Source organism: Herpailurus yagouaroundi, unplaced genomic scaffold (genome assembly GCF_014898765.1).
Source record: "Herpailurus yagouaroundi ecotype Mexico unplaced genomic scaffold, PumYag 218, whole genome shotgun sequence".
Classification (NCBI taxonomy): domain Eukaryota; kingdom Metazoa; phylum Chordata; class Mammalia; order Carnivora; family Felidae; genus Herpailurus; species Herpailurus yagouaroundi.
The window spans coordinates 865,227-887,807 of NW_024412449.1; the positions used below are offsets into that span (position 1 = coordinate 865,227).

Here is a 22,581-nt window from a genome sequence, read left to right on the forward strand (position 1 = left end):
GAAAGTGACGGATTACATTAACTGATTGTCAAATGTTGAACCAGCCTTGCATTACCTGGGATAAATTCCACTTGATTATGGTATATGTAATTTTTATACATTGCTGAATTTGATTTCTTAACATTTTTGTTGAGGAATTTTGCATCTACCTTCATGAAAAATATGAGTCTGCAGGGGTTTTTTTCTTTTTTTGCAAATTTTTGTCTAGTTTTGGTGTTAGGGTAACACAGGCATCATAGAATGAGTTAGAAAGTAGAATGTTGGTATAATTTCATCATTCAATGTTTGTAGAATTCACCAGTGAGCCCATCTGGGTCTGGTGCTTTCTGTTTTGGAAGGTTATTAATTAGTAATTCAGTTCTTTAATAGATACAATAGATACAGGTCTATTCAGATTGCCTATTTCTTCTTGTGTAAGTTTTGACAGATTGTGTCTGTTAAGGAATTGGTCCATTTCATGTAGGTGATACATTTATGGGCATAGAGTTGTTCATAATAGCCCTTTATTATTCCTTTAGTGTCCATTGGATCTATAGTAATGTTACGGGTTTCATTTCTGATATTAGTGATTTTTGTTTTTTCTCTCTCTCTCTCTCTCTCTTTTTTTTTTTTTTTTTTATTTTGGCTAGGGGTTTTTTTATCTTTTCAAAGAGCCAATCTTTTGATTTTGTTAGTTTTCTCTATTGATTTCTTGTTTTCAATTTCATTGATTTCCGCTCTCATTTTTATTACTTCTCTTCTGCTTACTTTGGATGCAATTTTCTTTCTTTTTCTTGTTTCCTAAGGTGGAAGCTGAGATTATTGCTTAGACCTTTTTCTTTTCTTTATTTTTTTCATTAATTTTTTTTAACATCTATTCATTTTTGAGAGTGAGAGAGACAGAGCATGAGCAGGGAGGGGGCAAAGAGAGAGGGAGACACAGAATCCGACGCAGGCTCCAGGCTCTGAGCTGTCAGCACAGGGCCCTACGTGGGGCTCGAACTCACAGACTGTGAGGTCATGACCTGAGCTGAAGTCGGAAGCTTAACCAACTGAGCCACTCAGGCAACCCTTTCTTTTCTAATATATACATTCAATGCTATAAATTTTCCTTAAGCATCGCTTTCGCTATATTCTACACATTTTGATAAATTGTATTTTCATTTTCACTTAGTTTAAATATTTTAAAAATTCTTTTGAAATTTCTTCCTTGACTCATGTGTTGGTTAGAAATGTGCTATTTATAAAATAATAAAAAAAAAGAAATGTGCTGTTTATGGGGATTTTTCAGCTATCTTTCTGTTATTGATTTCTAACTTAATTTCATTGTAGTCTGGGAGCAGACATGGTATGATTTCCTTGTATTTGTTAAGGTGTGTTTTATGGCCCAGAATGTGGTATATCTTGGTGAATATTTCATGTGAGCTTGAGAAGAATGTGTAATCTGCTATTGTTAGATGAAATAGTCTATAGATGTCAATTATATCCACTTTATTGATAGTACTGTTGAGTTTGACTATGTCAGATTTTCTGACTGGTAGATCTCTCCATTTCTAATAGAGGGGTGTTGAAGTCTCCAACTATGATAGTGGATTCATCTATTTCTCCTTGTAGCTCTACCAGTTTTCACATCACATATTTTGATGCTCTGTTGTTAGGTGCATACATATTAAGGATTATTATGTCATCTTGGAGTACTTAACCCTTTATCATTATGTAATGTTCCTCTTATTCCTGATAACATTCCTTGCTCTGAAGTCTGCTCTGTCTGATATCACTACAGCTACTCTTTCTTTCTTATGATTAGTGTTAGCACTGTGTATCTATCATTCTGCTTTTAATTTATATGTGTCTTTATTTTTAAAGTGAATTTCTTATAGACAACACATCAGGGTCTTGTTTTTGATTCACTCTGTCAATCTGTCTTTTAGTTGGTATATTTAGACTATTCATGTTTAAGGTGATTATTGATATAGTTGGATTAATATTTGCCACATTTATTTTCTATTGGTTGCCCTTTTTTGTTTTTATTTTTGCCTTTCACACTTCTGTCATTTTTGGCTTTGATTGAACATTTTATATGATTCTATTTTCTCTCCTTTCTTAGCAAATCAATTATACTTCCTTTTTTTTTTTTTTTTTGGCTTTTATAGTGGTTGTCCTAGAATTCATAGTATACATTTATAACTAGTTCAAGCCTACTTTTAAATAACACTATACTGTTTTACAGATAGTGCAGTCACTTTATAATGACCAAAGATTCCCAGTTCCTTCCTCTGGTCCCTTACACTGTTGTTGTCATTCATTTCACTTATACATGGCATGTATATAGATGTAAACATACATAATTGAATGTATTATTGCTATTATTATTTTGAACAAACTGTTATCTGTTAGTTCAGTTAAGAATAACAAAAAATAAAAACGATTTTATTCCTTCACTTATTCCTTCTTTGATGCTCTTCTTTATGAAGATCCAAGTTTCTGAATTATATTATTTTTCTTCTCTATAAATAACTTCTAAAGCATTGCTTGCAAGACAGGTCTACTGACAACAAATTCCTTCAATTTTGATTTGCCTGACAGTCTTTATTTCCTCTTCACATTTGAAGAATAACTTCAGAGAGCACAGAATTCTCAGTTGGTATTTTGTTTCAACACATTAAGTATTTCACTCCACTCTCCTCATATTTGCATGGTTTCTGAGGAGAAATTGGATATAATTTTTATCTTTATTCCTATATAGGTTAAGTGTTCCCCCCACCCCCCCCCCCCACACACACACTCTGGTTTCTTTCAGGATTTTTTCTTTACCTTTGACTTTCTTTAGCTTACAGATGACTTTACTTGCTGTTAGAATGGAGTGGTGACTTCCAAGCTTCTTACATGTGGGATGGGACACCAGAAGTCCATACCGTGAATTACTTTCACACTACTTAATCCATCTTTCCCCCATTTTGTGGGGGATTTTAGGATGCCACCTCTGTCATCTATAGGATGACAATGTAGTTTATTGTCCAAACAAGGATGAAGAGGGTGTTACTAACCATTGTTCTGGAATAACAGGCAAAACTGAGACTTTCCCAGGCAAATGGAGCATATATTCAACCAAATCCTATACCGTTCCCAAACATGTTTCTGGGCTTTCCATTTTGGTCTCCTGCCCACCCCCTGCCCACAGCACTGTAATATATTTTAAAATCTAGAAGGGCAAGTCCCCTTTCCTAGCTCGTCTTTGTCAACAGTGTGTTATCTTTTTTGTTTTAAGTTTATTCATTTATTTTTGGAGAGACGGAGAGAGTGCAAGTGGGGAAGGGGCAGAGAGACAGAGGGACAGTCCCGAGCAGGCTCTGTGTTGTCCTGGGGGCTTGAACCCATGAAACCGTGAGATCACTACCTGAGCTGGAACCAAGAGTCAGATGCGCAACCAACGGAGCCACCCAGGCGCCCCTGTGTTATTTTCTTGTAAGTCTTTATTTTTACATATATAATATACAAACTCTAAAAACTTCCTTACCTCTCTGTCATTGTATCTTCCTGATGTGACGAAATCCTAACCTAAGATAAACTGTTCACCCTGTGATAAGACTGATTGTCTCCTATATTAATTGACTCCTAGCCTTGAGTCTGTCCTGCTATACTGCTCTGTGTATCTGATAAAACCTCAGCAGATTAGACTCTGGTAAAATACTTTCTATTTATCATTTTACTTTCCCATTCTTGACAACGATGATCTCAAATCTCCTCCCCTCTCCCCAAACCTCCGATCTTTATCTCTCCTCTTTACTCCTTTTGTTTTACCTTGCTTCTTACTTTACAGGAAAAAACAGAAGTCATCAGATGTAAAGTCCTTCATTTTCTCGGCTGCATCTACCCTGTCCTCCTTCTTGCTGTTTATAATAGAGGAGTCTTACTTTGCCTACATCTCTGCTTTGCTCCCATCACTTCTACCTGACTCTAACAATTACATTTCGCCCCTCCAGATTCAACTTTTGCCCCCATGAAATCATTCCCTTTAGCCTATTAAGCACATTGGAGTCTTTCCCATTGAAAAATTAAGCAATCCTCAGTGACTCCTCCATTTCTCCCCAGTTACAGTGTTTTCTCTGTCACGAAATGCTTGAAGGCATTGGCTTGGCTTTCTGCCTTCACTTCACCTCCCACTTATTCTCAGCCCAATCCCAGGAGTTTGGGGAAGGAACATCACGGTACCCAGACAGCTCTAGCTAAGACCATCAGTGTCTTCTGCAGTGCTTAATCCAGTAAATACTATGTAGTCTTTCTTCTTGAAGCACTCTCTCTCTGCTTGGCTTTAGTGTCATAGCTCCTTCCTGTCCTACCAACCCCTCCACTTTCCTGTCTCCTCCACTTTCTTTGGCTGCTCATCCTCCTCTACCGGTCTTTGAATCTGAAATGGCTCAAGGCTAGTCCTAAGCCCTCTCCAGTACTGACTTTATTCTGTCTCTGCAGGTGATCTCATCCAACTCATGGCTTTAATTACTACCTATGTGTGGATGAGTCACAAGTTTATCTTTCCAGCCTTGGTCATTCCTCTGGTCTCCAGACATGTATCTCTGACCTCCTATCTTCTATTTGCATTTCCTGTTGGATTAAAATCACCTCAAATCCACCTTGTCAGCAACTAACTTAACTATCCTCTGTCTAGCCTGGCCCTAATTCAGTTGTGCGAGTCAGAAACACTGGATGTCCACCTGGGTTCTTTCCTCCCTCCCCCCCTTCACATCCAGCAGCTGTCCATTTTACCTTCCAAATATCTCCTGAATTCCTACAACCATCATTACTACTACCCCAGACTAAGCTATGTCATTTTTTTTTTTAATTTTTTTTTTTCTCAACGTTTTTATTTATTTTTGGGACAGAGAGAGACAGAGCATGAACGGGGGAGGGGCAGAGAGAGAGGGAGACACAGAATCGGAAACAGGCTCCAGGCTCCGAGCCATCAGCCCAGAGCCTGACGCGGGGCTCGAACTCACGGACCGCGAGATCGTGACCTGGCTGAAGTCGGACGCTTAACCGACTGCGCCACCCAGGCGCCCCTAAGCTATGTCATTTTTAATCTGAACTAATATAAAGTTATTCTAAGTAGCCTTTGTACCTTGTCTCTTGCCTTTCTCCAATTTGTTCTCTATATGGCAAACCAAAGTGATCTTTCAAAAACACAAATATAATTACAATATCCCCCTCCTTAGAACAATTTCATTGCTTCTAGAATCAAGCTTTTCATTGCTTCTAGAACCAAGATGGAAATCCTTAACAAACTTGAATCTCTGCCTTCCTACCTCTCTAGCCTCATACTGTGCTATCTCCCTCCTTGTTTTCTGCACTTGGCTACACTGGACTTGTGTCTTCTCCTGCCAAAGCCCGACAAATTCGTATTTCCTTTTCCCTCCTGTCCTTTCCCTCTCTCCATCTCCCCCTCTTCTTCCTTCTTTCCCTCTCTCGTCTCTTCCTTCCCCTCCATCATTTACTTAGTCTCAGCTCACTTATTTTTTCATTGAAAAGACTTCCCTGCCACATGGCAATTCCCTCCCTTATATGTTCTCACAAGACACATCTCTTTCCTTTTAGACACTTTAGTTTTTAATTTTACATGCATTTGTTTGCTTGATTAATGGCTACTTCTCTAATAACCTGTAAGCTACACGAGGGCAGGCATGATGTCTTTTGGTATTTTTTTTTTCCTTGCTTTCCCACTACATAGCACAGAGCCTGATACATAACTAGGTATACCTGCCTCCTCCCTTTGGTTGTGAGATTCCCAGCTCTATGTTTGGGCTATATTATCTGCCTTAGCTCTCTTAGACAACTCCTTGGACTTCCTTCTGACTTGGGCCTGTTTTTCTAGATGGTTATTAATAGCCTTAACAATAATAATAATAATAATAATAATCATAATCATAACTACCATTTTTGAGTACTATATTGGCCAAGGCCTTTACATCTATGGTTTCCATTGCCGCCCCACCCCCCCCCCCCCCCATCAAAACTGGTATGCATTATTAAGCCTATCCTTGAAGAAACAACTGTGACGTGATGGGTTAACTAACCTGTCCAAGTCCAACAGTGGTAGAGCCAGGGTTGAGCCCTACCTGGCTCTAATGTTTATGCTGTTTCCCTGTGCCACAGTCCCTCCTAATAGTGCCATCCCCTTATCTTAGGTAAGAAGTTTCTCTCTAGTCACGCTTAGTCCCATGGAACCACACATACTGCCTATATGGCCCATAACAACTAAATACCCCACTCCACACATAAGTACTTGGTAAATGTAAATAGTACTTTGCTTCATATTTTCTTAAAGGGTGCTTAGTTTCCCTTTTGCAGCTTTGTTGATGTGAGGGTGGATTTCTAAACAATGTGACTTTCTTAGACTTGTGCACCCGGATTCCGGTTAGAACCCCCTTTACTGGCAGTCACAGAGAACTTTCGTAACTTTTAAACATTTAAAAACTTTGGGATGATTTTAGGTGACTATATCAGAAAAGCCAAAAGTAATTAATATTTAATTAACATTTTCTATGTGCCAGATACTTAGTATGGTCACATAATTGAATCCTTGATGGGAATAATTATTTCCATTTTACAGATGAGGAAATGAAGCTCAGAATGATCCATTCTGACCTAGCGCTGTCTGAAGCCAAAGCCTGTGCTCTTTCCAGTTGCCTCTGGCAAAGATTCCAATGGGGGATAAGACTAAGACCCTTGGCCCAGTACTGAAACAAAGAATGTTTTCCAAGACAGCGAAGCCACCTCAGGTAAATACGGTTGTTTATCCACAACCTCAGTTACCAGATGGTAATTAGGCATTGAACAGAAGGTTGTTTCTTCCGATTCAGAGAATGCTCCCAAAGTTGTTTGCTTTTCAGAAAATATCAGCTTCTTCCAATAAGCCTTGGGTCTATGAAAACCTGCTCTTTTTCTAGATGGTTATTAATAGCCTTAACTGTAATAATAATAATAGCTACCATTTTTGAGTACTATATTGGCCAAGGCCTTTACATATATGGTTTCCAATCCCTCCCCCCCACCCCACTAAAAATAACTGATAAGGATCATTAAGCTACCCTTGAAGAAACAACTGTGATGTAGATGGGTTAACTAATCTGTCCAAGTCCAGGTTAGTCTCCCCTTGTTTCCCAGAATCTCCACACTCCATGTGGTCTGAGTAAAGCCACCACGTTAGCCATCCTCCATATGACTAAATAAAGCCTTCACCACTCATTTCAATCTCTGATTTTTTTTCCTGACTACCTGAGACCAAAAAATTAAGACATATTACAATGGGCGGTTGTGTCTGGTAGTAGTATTATGGGTGATTTTTCTTTCCTTTCTGTGCCTTTTGTATTTCTAAATTTTCTAAAATAAGGATGTTTTATTTTTAAAAAATTTAAAAAAATATTTATTTATTTTTGAGACAGAGAGACAGAGCATGAGTGGGGGAGGGGTAGAGAGAGAGGGAGACACAGAATCCGAAGCAGGCTCCAGGCTCTGAGCTGTCAGCACAGAGCCCGATGCGGGGACGCTTAACTGACTGAGCCACCCAGGCACCCCGCTAAGTTTAAGTTTAAAGTCACTTGGGAGAGATTTGATGGTAAAGCAGGCTGCTTGGCTCCCTTCAAGAGAGAGCTTAAGACACCTGTGACTGGTCTTCATCCAGCCAAGTGAGCCAGGTACAGCAATCCAGGTTCAAACAGGGAGACAAGGTTTAATTTCCAGAATGCTCAGCAACCTATAGTTCAGGCAACTCATTGAGCATCTGGTCATGAGCAGACTTTTCAATACTAGCTTTCTAAGCTATGTCATCAGCATGACTGCAAAAGTTTCCAAAACTTTTCATTAATCACACTCTTAGTCCTGAATCACATGCCATACCCATTTTGAAAGGTGCCTCGTGACCTGCCTTTACCCTTAGGGTGTCTACTCTTCCCTCATCCTATTTATGACATCACTTTCTTTTCAGACTTGAATACACAATACTTCTTTTTAAAAATCTAATCTTGGGGTGCCTGGGTAGCTTGGTCGGTTGGGCATCCGACTTCGGCTTAGGTCATGATCTTGCGGTCTGTGAGCTCAAGCCCCACATCGGGCTCTGTGCTGACAGCTCAGAGCCTGGAGCCTGTTTTGGATTCTGTGTCTCCCTCTGTCTCTGACCCTCCCCCGTTCATGCTCTGTCTCTCTCTGTCTCAAAAATAAATAAACGCTAAAAAAATTTTTTTAAATCTAATCTTGATCCCCCTCCTCAACTCCGCTCTATATTCTCTCCGGATAGGTTGTCTCACCCTTTCTGGTATGGCAGACATAAGCCTCAAGAGAATAACCTAAACAATGTCAAGATCCCAGATGGAGTCTCAAGCATTCTAACAAGTGGGTGGACCTCATGGCAGTGGGACATCTGAGAGAATACTATCCAGAAGTTCATGTAGGTGGCATCTTGGACATTTATCTTCATGAAGCTGAGTTCAGACAGAGATCAGGGCTGGTGGTCAGGGTCAGGGCTCCAGTTCCTACATGAGAACCAAGGAGAAGTTGGATATTTGGAACAGAAACTTGGAATGGCATCCACAACAGGAAAATGGTCCCATGAGCATGGTCTTGGGGCACATCTGGCAGGAGAGGGTAGGTTTAGAAACTAGGGCCTTGGTTTAAGAAGGGACTTCTGTTGGGGGGATGTGAGATGAAAGTAGGGGAACAACTTAGGAGCCCAGTAGTCAGTACAGGGCATCACAACCAAGGATGCCTCTCAGGGGTAGTAATGTGATAATCCTCAGTTGGGACAGTGGTTGCTTAAGCATTCTGTCCTCAAGTCGTTATTGATCTTGGTAGTGGGTGAGCTGAGTCTGAGGGAGAGGACAGTAGTACATCTAAATATGGATTGTTGCATCAGAAAGTGCAGGTGACACTAACACTTAGGGTCAGTTATGGTGGAGAATGAGGGAAGATAGGTCCTTTGGTATCATCCATAAATATTTATTTTTTCTCTGGATATTTGTGTGAAGTAGTGTGGTAGATGGAAAGCACGTGAATGTTTGAGTCAGATAGATCTGGATTAAATCTCGGTTCCACCACTTTCCAGTTGGATGACTTTGGCCAAGTCCACTTGGCCTTATGAGTCAGTTTTCCTCATCTGAAAAATGAGGATAATAAAACCCATCTTGCTTGGTTGACATAAAGAATAAATTCACAAAGCATTCAATACCTATAACAAGCCCTCAGTATATTGTAGCTGAAGGAATGTGTTCCCCCAAAACCTTACACTAGCAAATTATATTAATACCAAAGGAGAAGATCCTGGTGAAGAGCAGCAGGAATAAACTTTTCATTATTATTATGCAAGAGGTACTTCTTCAATGTAGGAAAATTAGAACACATAGAGAAGAAAACATTATGAAACAGACATTACTCATAATTCTACTACCCCCAAGAGAGCATTATTAACCTTTTGATGTGTATCTTTTCAGATTATACATATATGCACAGGAATATATGCCATTCTAGAAAATAGGGTAGCTAGTGTCTTGTGACCTTTTTTACTCAATAGCACATCATGAACTACTTTCTTTTGTACTCAGTGTATCTCTCAATAAAATTTTTCTATGATTTCATAATAGCCCATAGTATGGATAGTCCACTCTTTAACCTAACAAACTTCAGGGTGTTGAACATTCTGTTGCTTACAATTTTTAGGCTATTCTGATCATCTCTTATGGCTAAATTTCACATCTTTAATTTTTCTGGGAGTGAAATTAATGTACGTTATTATTGCTTGATCTTTCCAGGAAGGGATTTTGAACCATTTAAGTAAAATCTAAGCAAGAATCCAAAGAAAATAATCCCAGTCATTAAATAACCTCTTTCTAGTTTCCCATGTGTATTTTTTTAGTGCAAGTCATGGAAAGAAAGACAGCTGCTTTGCTTTACGAAAGAGCTTTCAATACAGATTTTTAAAAATTAAAATGAGGATTTTGACTTTATTGCTCTAAAGGATAAATTTATTTTAGAAAAGTTTACAAAGACAGAAAAGTAAAGGGGAGAAAAGTCCCTCACTATCTCAGTAATTTTGGTTTGTTTGTTTCCTTCTAGACTTTTCTCTCTTTATATTTGGAAACGTGTAGATAGCCGTGTTCATATTGCTTGTGTAATGTTGTGTCTTGTTTTTTCCATTTGTTCTGGGAGCCTCCACATGTTTACAGGTTTTTCTAACACATCAGAAACATTATTTGAATGTCTGTGTTGGCTGCATCATCCAGGATAGCTTTTGACAGTCCCTCTTCTAGTCGTGAAGATTTGGGTCCAAATCTTGCCCTCTTTCTGTACAAAGACCTTCACCTCTCAGTGCCTATCTATATCCTCTCACCAGTTGTTGGCATCCTCTCCTACACTAGCATCTCTTTCAACAGATTATTTTCATTTTATTCATTTCATTTACCCTTTCTGCCCTATCTTCCCTTTGCCAGGGGCATGCACTCTACCTCCCAGACCTGAGAAGCATGTGACAACCTGGGGGAGGAGCAGTGTAGAGGTGACCATGAGCATTGTCGGTGGCCCTTCTGTCACCTTGTTCTGGGCACGTGGCCTCTGATCCATGGAGGTTGAGTCCTGGGAGCTAATGGATTATGTTCCCTGCTGAAAAGCAGATTAATCCTCTATGCTATATGGGCTGTTGCACATACTGAGAGCAAACACAGCGGGCCAGACTTTGGAGCAGGGCTGGACCAGGACATGTGCGTGCCCTGTGCAAGCTGATAATCTGCCCTCCTTTCAAAATGATATTCTCTAAGTATCTGCCCAACATTCATTTGGAGGAGAGGCTGAGCACTGTGCAGGAGGAGGCCGGAAGACTGCTAGCTCAACTCTCACTCTCTCTTTATTGCCCTGAGCGGTTCAAGTCTTGGCCCTGGATGTGCACACCTCACCTAGCAACAAAGAAGCCTGGAAGGGAGCCTAGACACCATCTCTGGTCACTTAAGCACACCTAGTAGGAGGCAATGGTAAAGGGCCTGGGAGAATCCAACAGCCTATTTACTAGTGGTATGACTCTGGCCAATTCCTTAACCTTTCTGGAAGGAGTCTTCTTATCTGTAAAATAGGTGCTGATAACAGTACCAACCTCAATGCGCTGGAAGGGTTTAAATGAGTTAACATATGTAAAATAGTTACAGAGGCTCCTGGCACAATGCTATCACTATGTGTATTACAATCATGGTGTGTTGTTTATAATAATAAATATCATTGCTGTCATGTCACGCTTGCTCTCGACAGTTCTGGTAAAGATCATTTTCTCTCATCTCGTTACATTTCCAGTGATGTTTTAGTGATTCTTACAGACTGTGATCCTGGCACCAAGCCAGCTGGCCTGAACCTAAATCCAGCTTGGCTTGGGAGTTTCAAGTACAGTGAGCAGGCTCCAGTGGAGCTGGTGTGTGTGTGTGTGTGTGTGTGTGTGTGTGTGTGTGTGTGTATGTGTGTGTGTGTGTGTGTGTGTGTGTGTGTGTGTGTTGCCTGATCAATCTGTCCACAGTATAGCCCTTGGTTTAAAAAAAAAAACAAAAAAAAAAAAGAACTTCACCTTCTACTTTGGAGATGCTAAGACAGACAGAGATGGACTTGGGGGGAACTGGTAATTTAGCAGGCGTAAGTAATCCTCAGTAAGAGAAGAGCCATCTCCCTTGGAAGAACCAGGAAGAGAAGGAAGACTTACTTCCCCTTCAAACCAAGTGAAATATGCCTCCTGGGGTCCTCAAAGACAGCATGGGGGTAGTAGAGAGTACGATGCGTGGGCTTTCAAACAAGGCAGACCTGGGTTGGATTTCTTAGTTACTGAATGACTTTGAAAAAAATAATTAACCTCTCTGTGCCTCAGTGTCCTTCTCTGTAAATGGCTGGGTCATGCTGATAAAGGAAGGTCTCCCATGTGCCTAGAAGGGTTAGGTGCACAGTAACTGTGACTTCCCTTAGAGACAACCAGAGAAAGGGCCCTGATGGCATCCTTAGGGTCCAGAGCCTAGCAAGTGATTGATACATGGGAAATATAGGGCATCCCAGAATGCATAGTCACGGCAATAATGTCATCATTTATTGAGTCCATGCTCTATGCTGTTGCTAACACTTCATATCCACTACTCCACATAATCATCCCAATAATCCTGTGAATTCAGAAACAGGGACTAGGAAGTGGGAGCCTGGGCTCACATCCCCCAGAACCCCAAAGCTAATGCTTAATTCCACTGGATCTAACTCGTTGTCCCCTCGTCTTCCACTTGGGGGGCTTGTGTCAGTTTTGACTCAATGCTAGAAAATCACTCTGATAAATAGGCTTAAACAAATAGAACCATCTAATTGGGGAACATTATACTATGTAGTCTAGTGCCCAGGAAATAAATCAGCCTTTTAAGTTTTATATTGCAATACAGTGGAAATGTTTAATAATTATTGCCAGAGAATGGTATAATGCAGTACTAAAAATGAGTAATTGAAAAGCCCATCAAGGCAGATGAGGCATCTTCTCACTGAATTGATCTTGAATACTTTACATAATTATTTCATTCAGATTTATGATCAGCTCAGCAAAGTGTACATCTCTCCTGCTCTGCCTGTAGCTGTTCAGGAAGCCTTTTCATATTGCGCTGACACCTTCTGGCGTGGACAAATGAATGTCTCTTGAATGCGAAGAGGACTTTCAGTGGTTTGACTTCATTTGGCAAAGGACAAAGTTAGGAGTGAAAACTCAAGTTTGCTGAGGACCTTCTGTGTCCCAGTCACCATGCTGGAGTTTATACGCATTCGCCATGTTGGTTCATTTAAAGTCCACAACAGCCCTGAGAGGGGAATATATATTCCATCTCACAGAAGAAACTGAGGCTCAGAAAAATGGTGTCACTTACTCAGATTCACCAGGCTGATAGCGAACTCACATCAGGTTAGTCTGGTTCTAAACCAGTGGCCTTTCCACTACATCACCGGCCTCCAGAAAGACCCTGTGTGCCCAGAGAAGGCTTGGAGTTTTGGAGAGAGGATTCTGGTAAGGTCAGATGCTGGGATGGGGGGGGCCCCCCCCCCGGGGAGGATCCCATACAGATTTTATTTGCAGTTCTGGCTCTTTAAACATCAGAGTTGACCCCTCCCCCCTTCCTCATTCTGTCATTCTTACAGTGTCAGCACATCTAGGCAGAGAGGGACCCAGCCCTGTCTCCATGAGGATTACAGTTCCCCATGTATTCAGCTTCACCACCCTGCCCAGATCACCAGCAGCTGTGGACTTTATTGGAGGCAAAAGCTTATCAGCCTGCCTCTCCCAAGAGCGTGTGGCGTGGGAGTTCTTGGCAAATTTAGTTCACTGGCAAGTGTGGACAGATGGTTGTTAGGATGAGCCAGAAACCTTTGTTTCTGGTCTCACCCATATGTCAACATGACCAAAATGAGGAAAAGTGGGGAGGGGGTAGGAGGAAAAGGCTGGGCTAGCTTACAGGCAGGAAAAATAACGCGATTTTTACATTGCATTTAGAAGATTATAAACAGAAATGTAAGACTCTGTGACTCTCCCCTACCCTAGCATAAGACAATGACATTTCCAGCAGAAGACTGATTTTTCTCCCCAACACCCCAGTCTTCTCCTTATCTATGGTGCTTGGGTTGTACTCTGCTTTAGTCAGCAGACATCAGCACAGGGCAAAATTGTGCTCCCTCCTCCCCTATCCCCTCACCATGAGGATGGGTTAAGGTACTGCTGAAGGTTATTTCACAAGAGGCTTAAATGGGTCATCGAATCCCTTCATTCTCCAGGATACAAAAGCAGGTCAGCGTCCCCTCTCGTGTTTTGGTTTTGTTTTGTTTTAGTGTGAAAACAGCAGACATCGTGCATGGACTTATTATATCTTACAGAATATGGTACACGTCTGTGAACTTCTCCACGCCTTGGGGAAATGCCAAGCTTTGATCTAGCTAGATTTTAACACTAAGGATCTTTCTTAAGGAAGTGGATTTGTGGTAACTCGTAGTGGCTACTTGTCAAACACATGCAATGCGGTTACTACTGACCAGTGGGTACCAAGCACTTGCAAAACAAATCAAATATCTGAGGAGAATGCATTTTGTCTGCCTAAAGGTAGAGGGTTGGGCTGAGCAAACTGATAAGATAATGCGGAAAAGGGTGTGAGGCATCCCTTCTGCTCTAGTGAGGCACCTGAGTTGGGGGCAGTAGGGAGGGAGCCAAGATGTGAGTTCCCTGGCTCAGGCTCACTGATGATAGGAAGAAGCTCTCCCAAATAATTCTTAGAAGCCAGAAAATCAGCTGTTGTCTTGTCAACACAGTATTGTAGGAGAAAGAACATGAATTGGAAGGGCATGGGGCTGGGAAGAACAAAGGAAGAGAGAGGAACAGAAAAGCAGCAATAGATTGAGTGTTCTTCGTTGGCCATGGACTGTGTTAAGAGTGTCCATTTGTGATCCTTCCAACTCTCACGGCGATTCCCTCTCAGATGCTGTTTCTCCTTCTTGGCTGCTAGACCGGCTTCTGCTCGTGGTCTCACTTTACGTGCCACTTCCTCTGGGAAGGCTTCCAGCCCCTGAGCCAGGTGTGCTAAACTCTGTACCTGCTCCCACCCCAGACCAGCTGAACCAGAAGCTCTGGAAATGGGGCCAGGGTAGCAAAGTCTTTGGCTGATTCTGATGGAGACTTAGGATGAAAACCATCTTGAGTCTAGTCCCTCATATGCAGAAGAAGGAACGGGGTCTACCTTGCTTACCTTTGTGCCCCTAGCACCTAGCACGGTGCTGGACACAGCACATACACTTAATTAATCTTTGCAGAATGAATAGATGAATTAATTAAAATTAGAGAAGTATTACTACTCCTTTTTCAGAGAAGAGGAAACTGAATCACGGAGGCAGAAATCACTGGCCTCAATGGCAAAGCTGCTGTAAAAGGAGAGACTAGGGGTAAGCTCCACGGGGGCAGGGACCTTGTCTGTTTCATTGCACCGTTTCCAGTGCCTAGAGCTGGTCTCAGATAGAACAGGAGCTCAGTACATGTTTACTGAATAAATGATGCCCCTGGTCTCTCTTAATTTACAAATCAGTCTCTTTCCACTACGTCTTGCAATCAGCCCTGTATCTGCCATTATCCATGTGGCTTTGCACAAGTCACTTCTCTCTGGATCTCAGTTTCCTCAAATGAGGACACTGGGTGAGATGGCTTCCAGGGTTCTTCCTAGTTCGAATCACAGCCGACTGCCCTGTCATCCTATATTGTCACTTTGAAGGATGCAAATCTGGCTATGATGCCAGCACTTTCCACACGCAGCATCTTCCTATTTGCTAAGAGGCCCCTGGATCACTCCTTCCAAGCTTTTTTCTGTACTTCTCTTCCTTCTTTCCCTGCTTCCTGCCTCTCTTTACTTTCTCCCTCCCTTGGCAAGTTTTCCCAATAGGCATGCTGTGGTCAGCAAGAGCTCGCCTTAATCTCCTGGTCAGCCCTTGCTCCAAAGAGCAAATCCACAGCTCAGAAAATGTAGCTATTAATGTATCATCCCCCAAAATCCAATTGAATTGAAAAGCATCATTTTGTTGATATAGTTGTAGCACCCAGGAAGAAGGGAACTCACATTTGTTAAATGTGTACTACACGCACGGAACTTCACTATGTTATCTTATTTAAGCTTCCCCTTGACTGCCTGCCAGGTGTGCCTCCACAGTATCTCTCTCCAGCGCCCCAGAGCACCCACACTCCACAAACCACAGCGGCAACCTCCTAATTTCTCTCTCTGCTTCCACACTTAACCCCTGCAATCCTATCTTCCTGCAGAAGCCAGGGTGCACATTTAAAATTACAAGTCAAAGTCCTGTCACTTCCCTGTTTAAAGACTTCCAATGGCTTCCCACTGCATTTAAAATCCAAACTGGAGGCGGAGAAGGGGGGTTGTGTGGCACCTGGGTGGCTCAGTTGGTTAAGTGTCTGACTTAGGCTCGGGTCATGATCTCAAGGTTTGTGAGTTCGAGCCCCGCGTCGGGCTCTGTGCTGACAGCTCAGAGCCTGCTTTGGATTCTGTACCTCCCTCTCCCTCTGCTCCTGACTCATGCTCATGCTCTCTCTCTCTCTGTCTCAAAAATCAGTAAACATTAAAGAAATTTTTTTTAAATCCAAACTCAGGGATGCCAGCCTGCAATTCCCCACCTCACTTGTCCCCTGCCAACTTCCTGGACATGATCTCCTGCCACTCTTGGTCTGACCACCATGCTTGCCTCTTAAACATGCTCCTCTCCAGAGCCTTTGGTGGCTCCCTGGGGCCTGCATCCTACATGATCCTACCCAGAGATCTTAAAGAGTTAGGAAGGAAAAGAGTGACCAACAGGCTGAGATAAACTTAGGACTTCCGTGGCCACTGGTTTTCCATGTGAACCAACATGAACTTGCTTTTAATTTTGCTCCTCACCTTCGCTTCTCTGTACTCTGCCACAGGAAGGGAGATGATTCTACGGATAAAGTTCAGGGCATTTGCAAAAGGTGGTGAAGAGCCAAATACGCTGCCTGCTCTTCACCTGCTGAAAGATTTCGGTAATTTATCACTTGATATTTTCAGACAGTGAGGGAACAGAAGTTTAGGGGAAAGAAGCTAGAATTTACTGAGCCATGTGCCAGGCCTTTTAAACATGATTTTGATGAATCAGCAGACCAGCCCTCTGAAATAGGTAGCATGAACCTTTGTTACAGAGGAGAGAAGTGAGGTTCAGGGGAGTTAGTGAGTTCCTGAGAAACACACAGCTTTCCTAAAGGACAGAGCCACTATTTAAAAAAATTTCCTTTTAACATTTACTTATTTTTGAGACACACACACACACAGAGGGTGAGCAGGGGAGGGGCAGAGAGAAACAGAGACACAGAATCTGAAGCAGGATCCAGGTTCCAAGCTGGGGCTTGAACTCACAAACCATGAGTTCACGACCTGAGCCAAAGTCAGATGCTTAACCAACTGAGCCACCCAGGTGCCCCAGGACAAAGCCACTATTTTATCCAGCTGTAACTGATCGTAAATCTCAAGCTTTCTCCTCTGCCCGTCCTCCCTTACGGAGCACATCCGTTTTTCCCCAGGAAGAAAAAAAAAACTCAGAGTAAACAACAATGTATGAGTAAGTAAGGATTAAGATATAAAAGTGAGAAAAGGCTGTTTTCCAAGAGCACATTTGAAGCTTCCATTTACCTGTGCTAATTGTAATATCTTCACAATAAGTTGTTCTTAAATATTCATTAAATTGGATCCCCTGAGGGCCTGTACTCTGAGAACTCAGTTGGCTGATACTCCTGAATTCCTAACTGTACTTGAAAATAACCAAAAGTCTTTTCTCCCAAAGCATTCTATAGTTTAGCCTGGTAACCAATTCAAAATGACCCTGCGCTCAATTAGTGCTTTTCTGCCTTTTTCTTTCATTCTTGAACCTTAAGGTCAAACTTCAACAGGGTCACCTGCTGAGCCCCCTGCTGAGCTCTCTTTCCAGATGCTTGTTGCCAAGAGAACAATCCTGCTTTCAACAATAGAAACAACAATCAATGCTTGCACAAAAGATTTAAGGACAATGGGAGATGTGGGTGAGTTAATTATGCTCCTAGTCCCTTTGTTCCTCACAAATAAAGGGCATGGGTGATCAGTGAACTTTCCAAGCACAAGTTACATTACACAAAAGAAATGGGTTCTCAGGGATCCAATAAATGTCCTCTTGCACAACTTCATTTATATCAGAAATAGCCTCACTGTTAGGTCCCTGGAGGAAGGAGCCAGCGCCAGAGCAGGAAGTCAAAGACACTCATTCTGGGGGAACTCACTTAACCTTTCTGGGCCTTGGTTTTCTCCTGTAGAACACAGCTCAATGGCACAGACATCCCCCTGTCGTTCTAAAATATATGGTTCTGCTCTCAGATGCTGCCTGTTTCAGAAGGGCTGAACAGAGCCATGGATTAGATCCCAGTGCTTTGGGCCTGTTTTCTCCTCATGCTGTCCACGTCCTGGGAAATGGCAGCATCTATGCTCTCACCCTTGACTCACCACCTCCTCCCTGAGGTCACCCTGGGTCTTGTTGGTACCGAACTCCTATATCTTTGCGATCTTGGTCAACGCAGCTTCCTCCTAAGCACAGCTTCCCATTATTCATTCATCCATTCAGTGCCGATCGCCCCACGACACACAGTCATGAACCAAACAAAAATGGTAACTGTGGGTTACAACAGCCAGGTGAATCAGATATTAAATATCTTTGTTTTAAAGGCAAGAAATACAGAAATGTGTAAAGTAGAAAGTGAATTGTGTCTGTTTCCACTTCCCAGAAAAAAAGTACTGTTTTAACTGTTGGTTCATCTTATCTTGCTGTTCTGTAACTTTGTTTTCTCTTACTATCCCCCAAATAGATCTTTATCCCCATACATATCTATCTACCATATATTTCTAAATGCTTGCAAAATAATCTCCATATATATATATCTACCATATATTTCTAAATGCTCGCAAAACATCTTGCCAGATATATTCTATGTATTTCGTCTGTATCAACTTCCTGAATTCTCAGCATAGTTTTATGAGTTAGTACTATAATTATCCCATTTTAATGCTAAGGAAACTGAGAGTCCCAGAAAGTTTCCTGGAGACCTGAGGTCACACGGTTGGTAATTCAAATGCTGGCAGTTGGATTCCAGAACACCAGCTCTTAGCCACTGGTCCCAGCATTCCACTGCCAAGATGTCCTATCATTTCTTTCAATTAATCCTGTATGGTGGACTTTTAGATCAATTAACCCTCTTTTTTTTTTTTTTCTTTCTGTTATAAACAAGGCTGCAATCAACATTCTTGTACTTGCATCAGCCTGTACTTGTCTCAGTCTGTCTGTTGGGTTCATTCCTAGAAGTGGAAGTTTAGAGTTAAAGGGTATGAGCGTTCTCCGTTTGATACACATCGCCAAACCAACAGAAACGTTGAATTAATTTGCACCCCCACAGACTGCACGCGATAGAGATTGCCATTCCCTCCTCACCCCTTGGCGCTGCTGAACCTGCTCTGGCGGTGACCGCTGCTGCAAGCTCCTCACCCCGCCAAATCTGACAGCTCTTCATAGCCTCGTCCTGCCACACGGACCCCGGCAGACACGCCCTCCTGGAAGCCATTCCTGGGCTTCCCTTGGGTCTCTTCTTTGGCTCTCCTCTCCTCTAAAAGGGAGACGCTGAAGTGCTCTTATTATCCCTGTGTTACTAATGAGGGCGCTGAGGCACAGCAGGATTAAGGAACTTGCCCACGGTCATAAATCTCCAAAGTGGCTGAGCTAGGATTCAAACCAGGGCAATCTGGCTTCAGAGTCCATATGCCTGAATACAATGTCAGACTGCCTCTCAGCACACTGGATGATAAAGAGGCCTCAGGAGTAACGTACCCCCAGTGGAGCTCAACACCCTCCTCCCTCATAAACTCTCCTTCAATCAAGGCAGAAACTTGGGAGTCTCCTTGGACTTGTGCCTCTTTCCTCCCCCAAGTCCAATCAGTTACCTTTTGAACACATTCTGAGATATTCCGCTGTGCCCGGCTTACAGTAAATGCTTAATAAATGCTGGCTGCTATTACCAGGCTCTTCACATTTGAACTGCCCCGACTGTCTTGTCTTTCACCATCCAAAACCCTCCTGCCCACTGAACTCACCTGATCTACTGGCCACTCTTTTACTTTGGGTCTTTGAGTGCTGTACTGTCCCCTCTGCTGTGAATGCTCTGTACTACACTCTCCCTAATTAATTCCGTTACCACTTAGCCCAAGGGTCACATCCACTAGGAGCCCTTCTGTTTTCCGTCCCCACTCTCCCACTGACCGACCAGGTTATAAGCTCCTCAGGAATAGAATATGGGATTTCAAACTCCGTCCCTTCCCTTCCCCATCCCCCTGCCCTTCCTTTATCTTCCATCTCAATTACAGGCATCATTAAACTAGAAATTTCTGTATCCTCTTTTAAACCTCACAGCAAACCTCAACCTCTAATATGTTTGAATCCATTCTTTCTTTTCCATTCCCAAGTGACTACCTGGGTGCTTTAAGATGTCAGCCTTGATAACTTTGGCAGAGCAGATCTCTTTTTTTCCATTTGGAACCTCGTGAGGGCTTTCTGCAGAGACCTACAGAGGTGGAGCCAGCTGTTTAAAAGGTGCTTCAAATTCAAACAGAGGCCCTCTGCTCTTTGTAGATTGAATATATCCCTGCATTGTAACACATTATAACCCCTTTCTACACACAAATTAGCAACAAGATCCAACTACTCTAAGCCGTACCTTGCCCCAGGGTTATTTCATAGGCCAAGGGAGGTAAAGAATTGCTCAGTAGCTCTGGCAAAGACTTCTTAAAACCAAGTGTAAGTTAATCAATCAGGCAGGCGATCAATAAAATATAACACCAAACACAGTTTGATAATAGTGAACTCTCATTCTAAATAGTCCATGATTCATGAGTTTGGTCGATACATTACAACGATGTAACAAGTACGAAAACACAAGCAGCCTAAACGTAGTTTATGTAGTGCATCCCTTATCAGAATGTATCTATTTTTCAAGATACTTAGCGAGTCTCAGCCAATCCAACAATTAACTCTGGCAATGTGCTGATTAGCAGCAGAGTTTTGGTGAATAGCTTCCATTTGAGGGTCTAACTTTGTAAAGATTTAGAAAGGTAGCATGACTCCTCCACATATGGTTGGCCTTGCCACTTTCTGGCTTGGTAACTTTAGGCAAGTGGCTCAACCTCTGATCCTTCCCCTGTAAAATGTGGATAAGAACCCAGTTCTGTCTCCATCGCAGGGCTATCATGGAGCTCACCGAGAGGATGAATGTGGACATGATGTAAGCACTGGGTTCTCTAGAAGTGGAAGATGTGTTTTGCAAAAGGGTCAGTCCATATTTAAGCCAGACAAAAAAGAAGCTTCACTTACAGATTATTACAAACAAAAATAATGACAAGTTAATTTTAAGATCCTTCAGTTAATGCCTAATACAGAAACAAGGATCTTCATTTTAAAAAAGCAAAACACATTGATACTGATTTTTAAAATCGGTATGCTTCATTTATTTTATTATTTGGCTTGCTCTATTAACTAAAGGGTGAGAAAATGTTCTAAAATAAGTTCAACTGTTGTTATTTATAACTTCATTGGCTTTCAACTCAATGAAAGTGCTTTAAAGAAACAATGTTATTTCAGGGCCCTGAATTCAGTTACACTTGGCCATGTGTTCAGTCTCAACTTGGAAAGTGGTTTGTAATATTTTCCTTAATGATGAATACTTCTGGAGGGTAAAATTCAATTTCTCATCTGGACGTAGGAAAATGCAACTATATGCCAGGCGGGCCGCTGACAGTTCAAATGGGCCTGACGGCAGCACTGGACCATACAAAAGTCCCCCTCTGTACCCGCAATACGCAGGCACCTGCAAAGGGGGTATAAAGCCTGCCTTGCAGAATTGCAACACCCTGCATCCAGTTTGGAAGCAATCTGCAGTCAGCGGCCGCGCAATGCGCTCAGGTTTCACTGGCCAAAGGCCGGTGCCTGGCACTGAGTAAGTGATCACCAACTGTTGCCTGGATTGAAATGAGACAGTAGCACATTACTGTCCGCGGAGATAAAAGGAATTGTGTGAGTCAACACCAAGCTTCCTGACTTTCCCAATTCAAGTCCCCAAAGCCCTACTAAAATGATCATTTTAAAATTCTACTTTAAAAATGTTAATTTTAGATTCAACCAGATATGAGCTATCTCAAATTCTTTTTGAACAAGGTTGGGTTTATATTTCTTTTTTAATGTGAGCATAAAAATATAACAGGAAAAAAAAAAAACACCTTCCTTACTCTGAGATTTTGTTTTAAAGCAGCCATTAGGAATAAATGAACAGTATGTTCAATTGACGACTAATTAAATTTAGAAAAAACATCACCAATGCTATAGTTACATGGGCCCTTTTCCAAATAAATGCATGAATAAGTTGGCTGTGTGTTGGTATAACATCTACCTGGATGCACATGCTTTTGCCTCCTTGTTGAATGCCGGGACAGCACAACGGACTCAGGCTTTCAGATCTGCTGGTCTCACCAGTTAAACCCTTTCACAGGTGAGCGCAAGTGGAAAGTTCACAGAGGGCAGACTCACCTTACTCGTTTCCTGAACCACTTGGCTTCTCAGTGGTTCAAACGAATCATATTAAGTGAGATAGGGCGTGGAAAGTACATCGAACATAGCAAGTGCGCCTACGAAGTGTAGACACTGTCACTGAACCCACCAAGAAAAGAAAATTCCTGAGGCATCAGTAGTAGGATGTCCAGGAACAGTACTGTCTGAACCTGCCATGAGATTCCCTCCCTGTTTTGGACTTCCTCTTCCCTGCCAAGAGACAGAAAAAGAATTAGTCCCTTGGGGCGCCTGGGTGGATCAGTCAGTTTAGCGTCTGGCTTTGGCTCAGGTTATGATCGCAAGGTTCGTGAGTTCATGAGTTCATGAGTTCGAGCCCCACATCGGGCTCACTGCTGTCGGCACAGAGCATGCTTCAGATCCTCTGTCCCTCTCTCTCCCCTGACCCCAGACCTC

The 22,581-nt window shown here is 42.2% G+C and overlaps 1 protein-coding gene across 2 annotated transcripts in view; it reads right to left on the bottom strand.

Annotated features, from left to right (window-relative positions):
* SPON1 (spondin 1) overlaps window positions 1-22,581 on the bottom strand; it is a 260,311-nt gene that overhangs the window by 192,081 nt on the left and 45,649 nt on the right. The window lies entirely within an intron of this gene.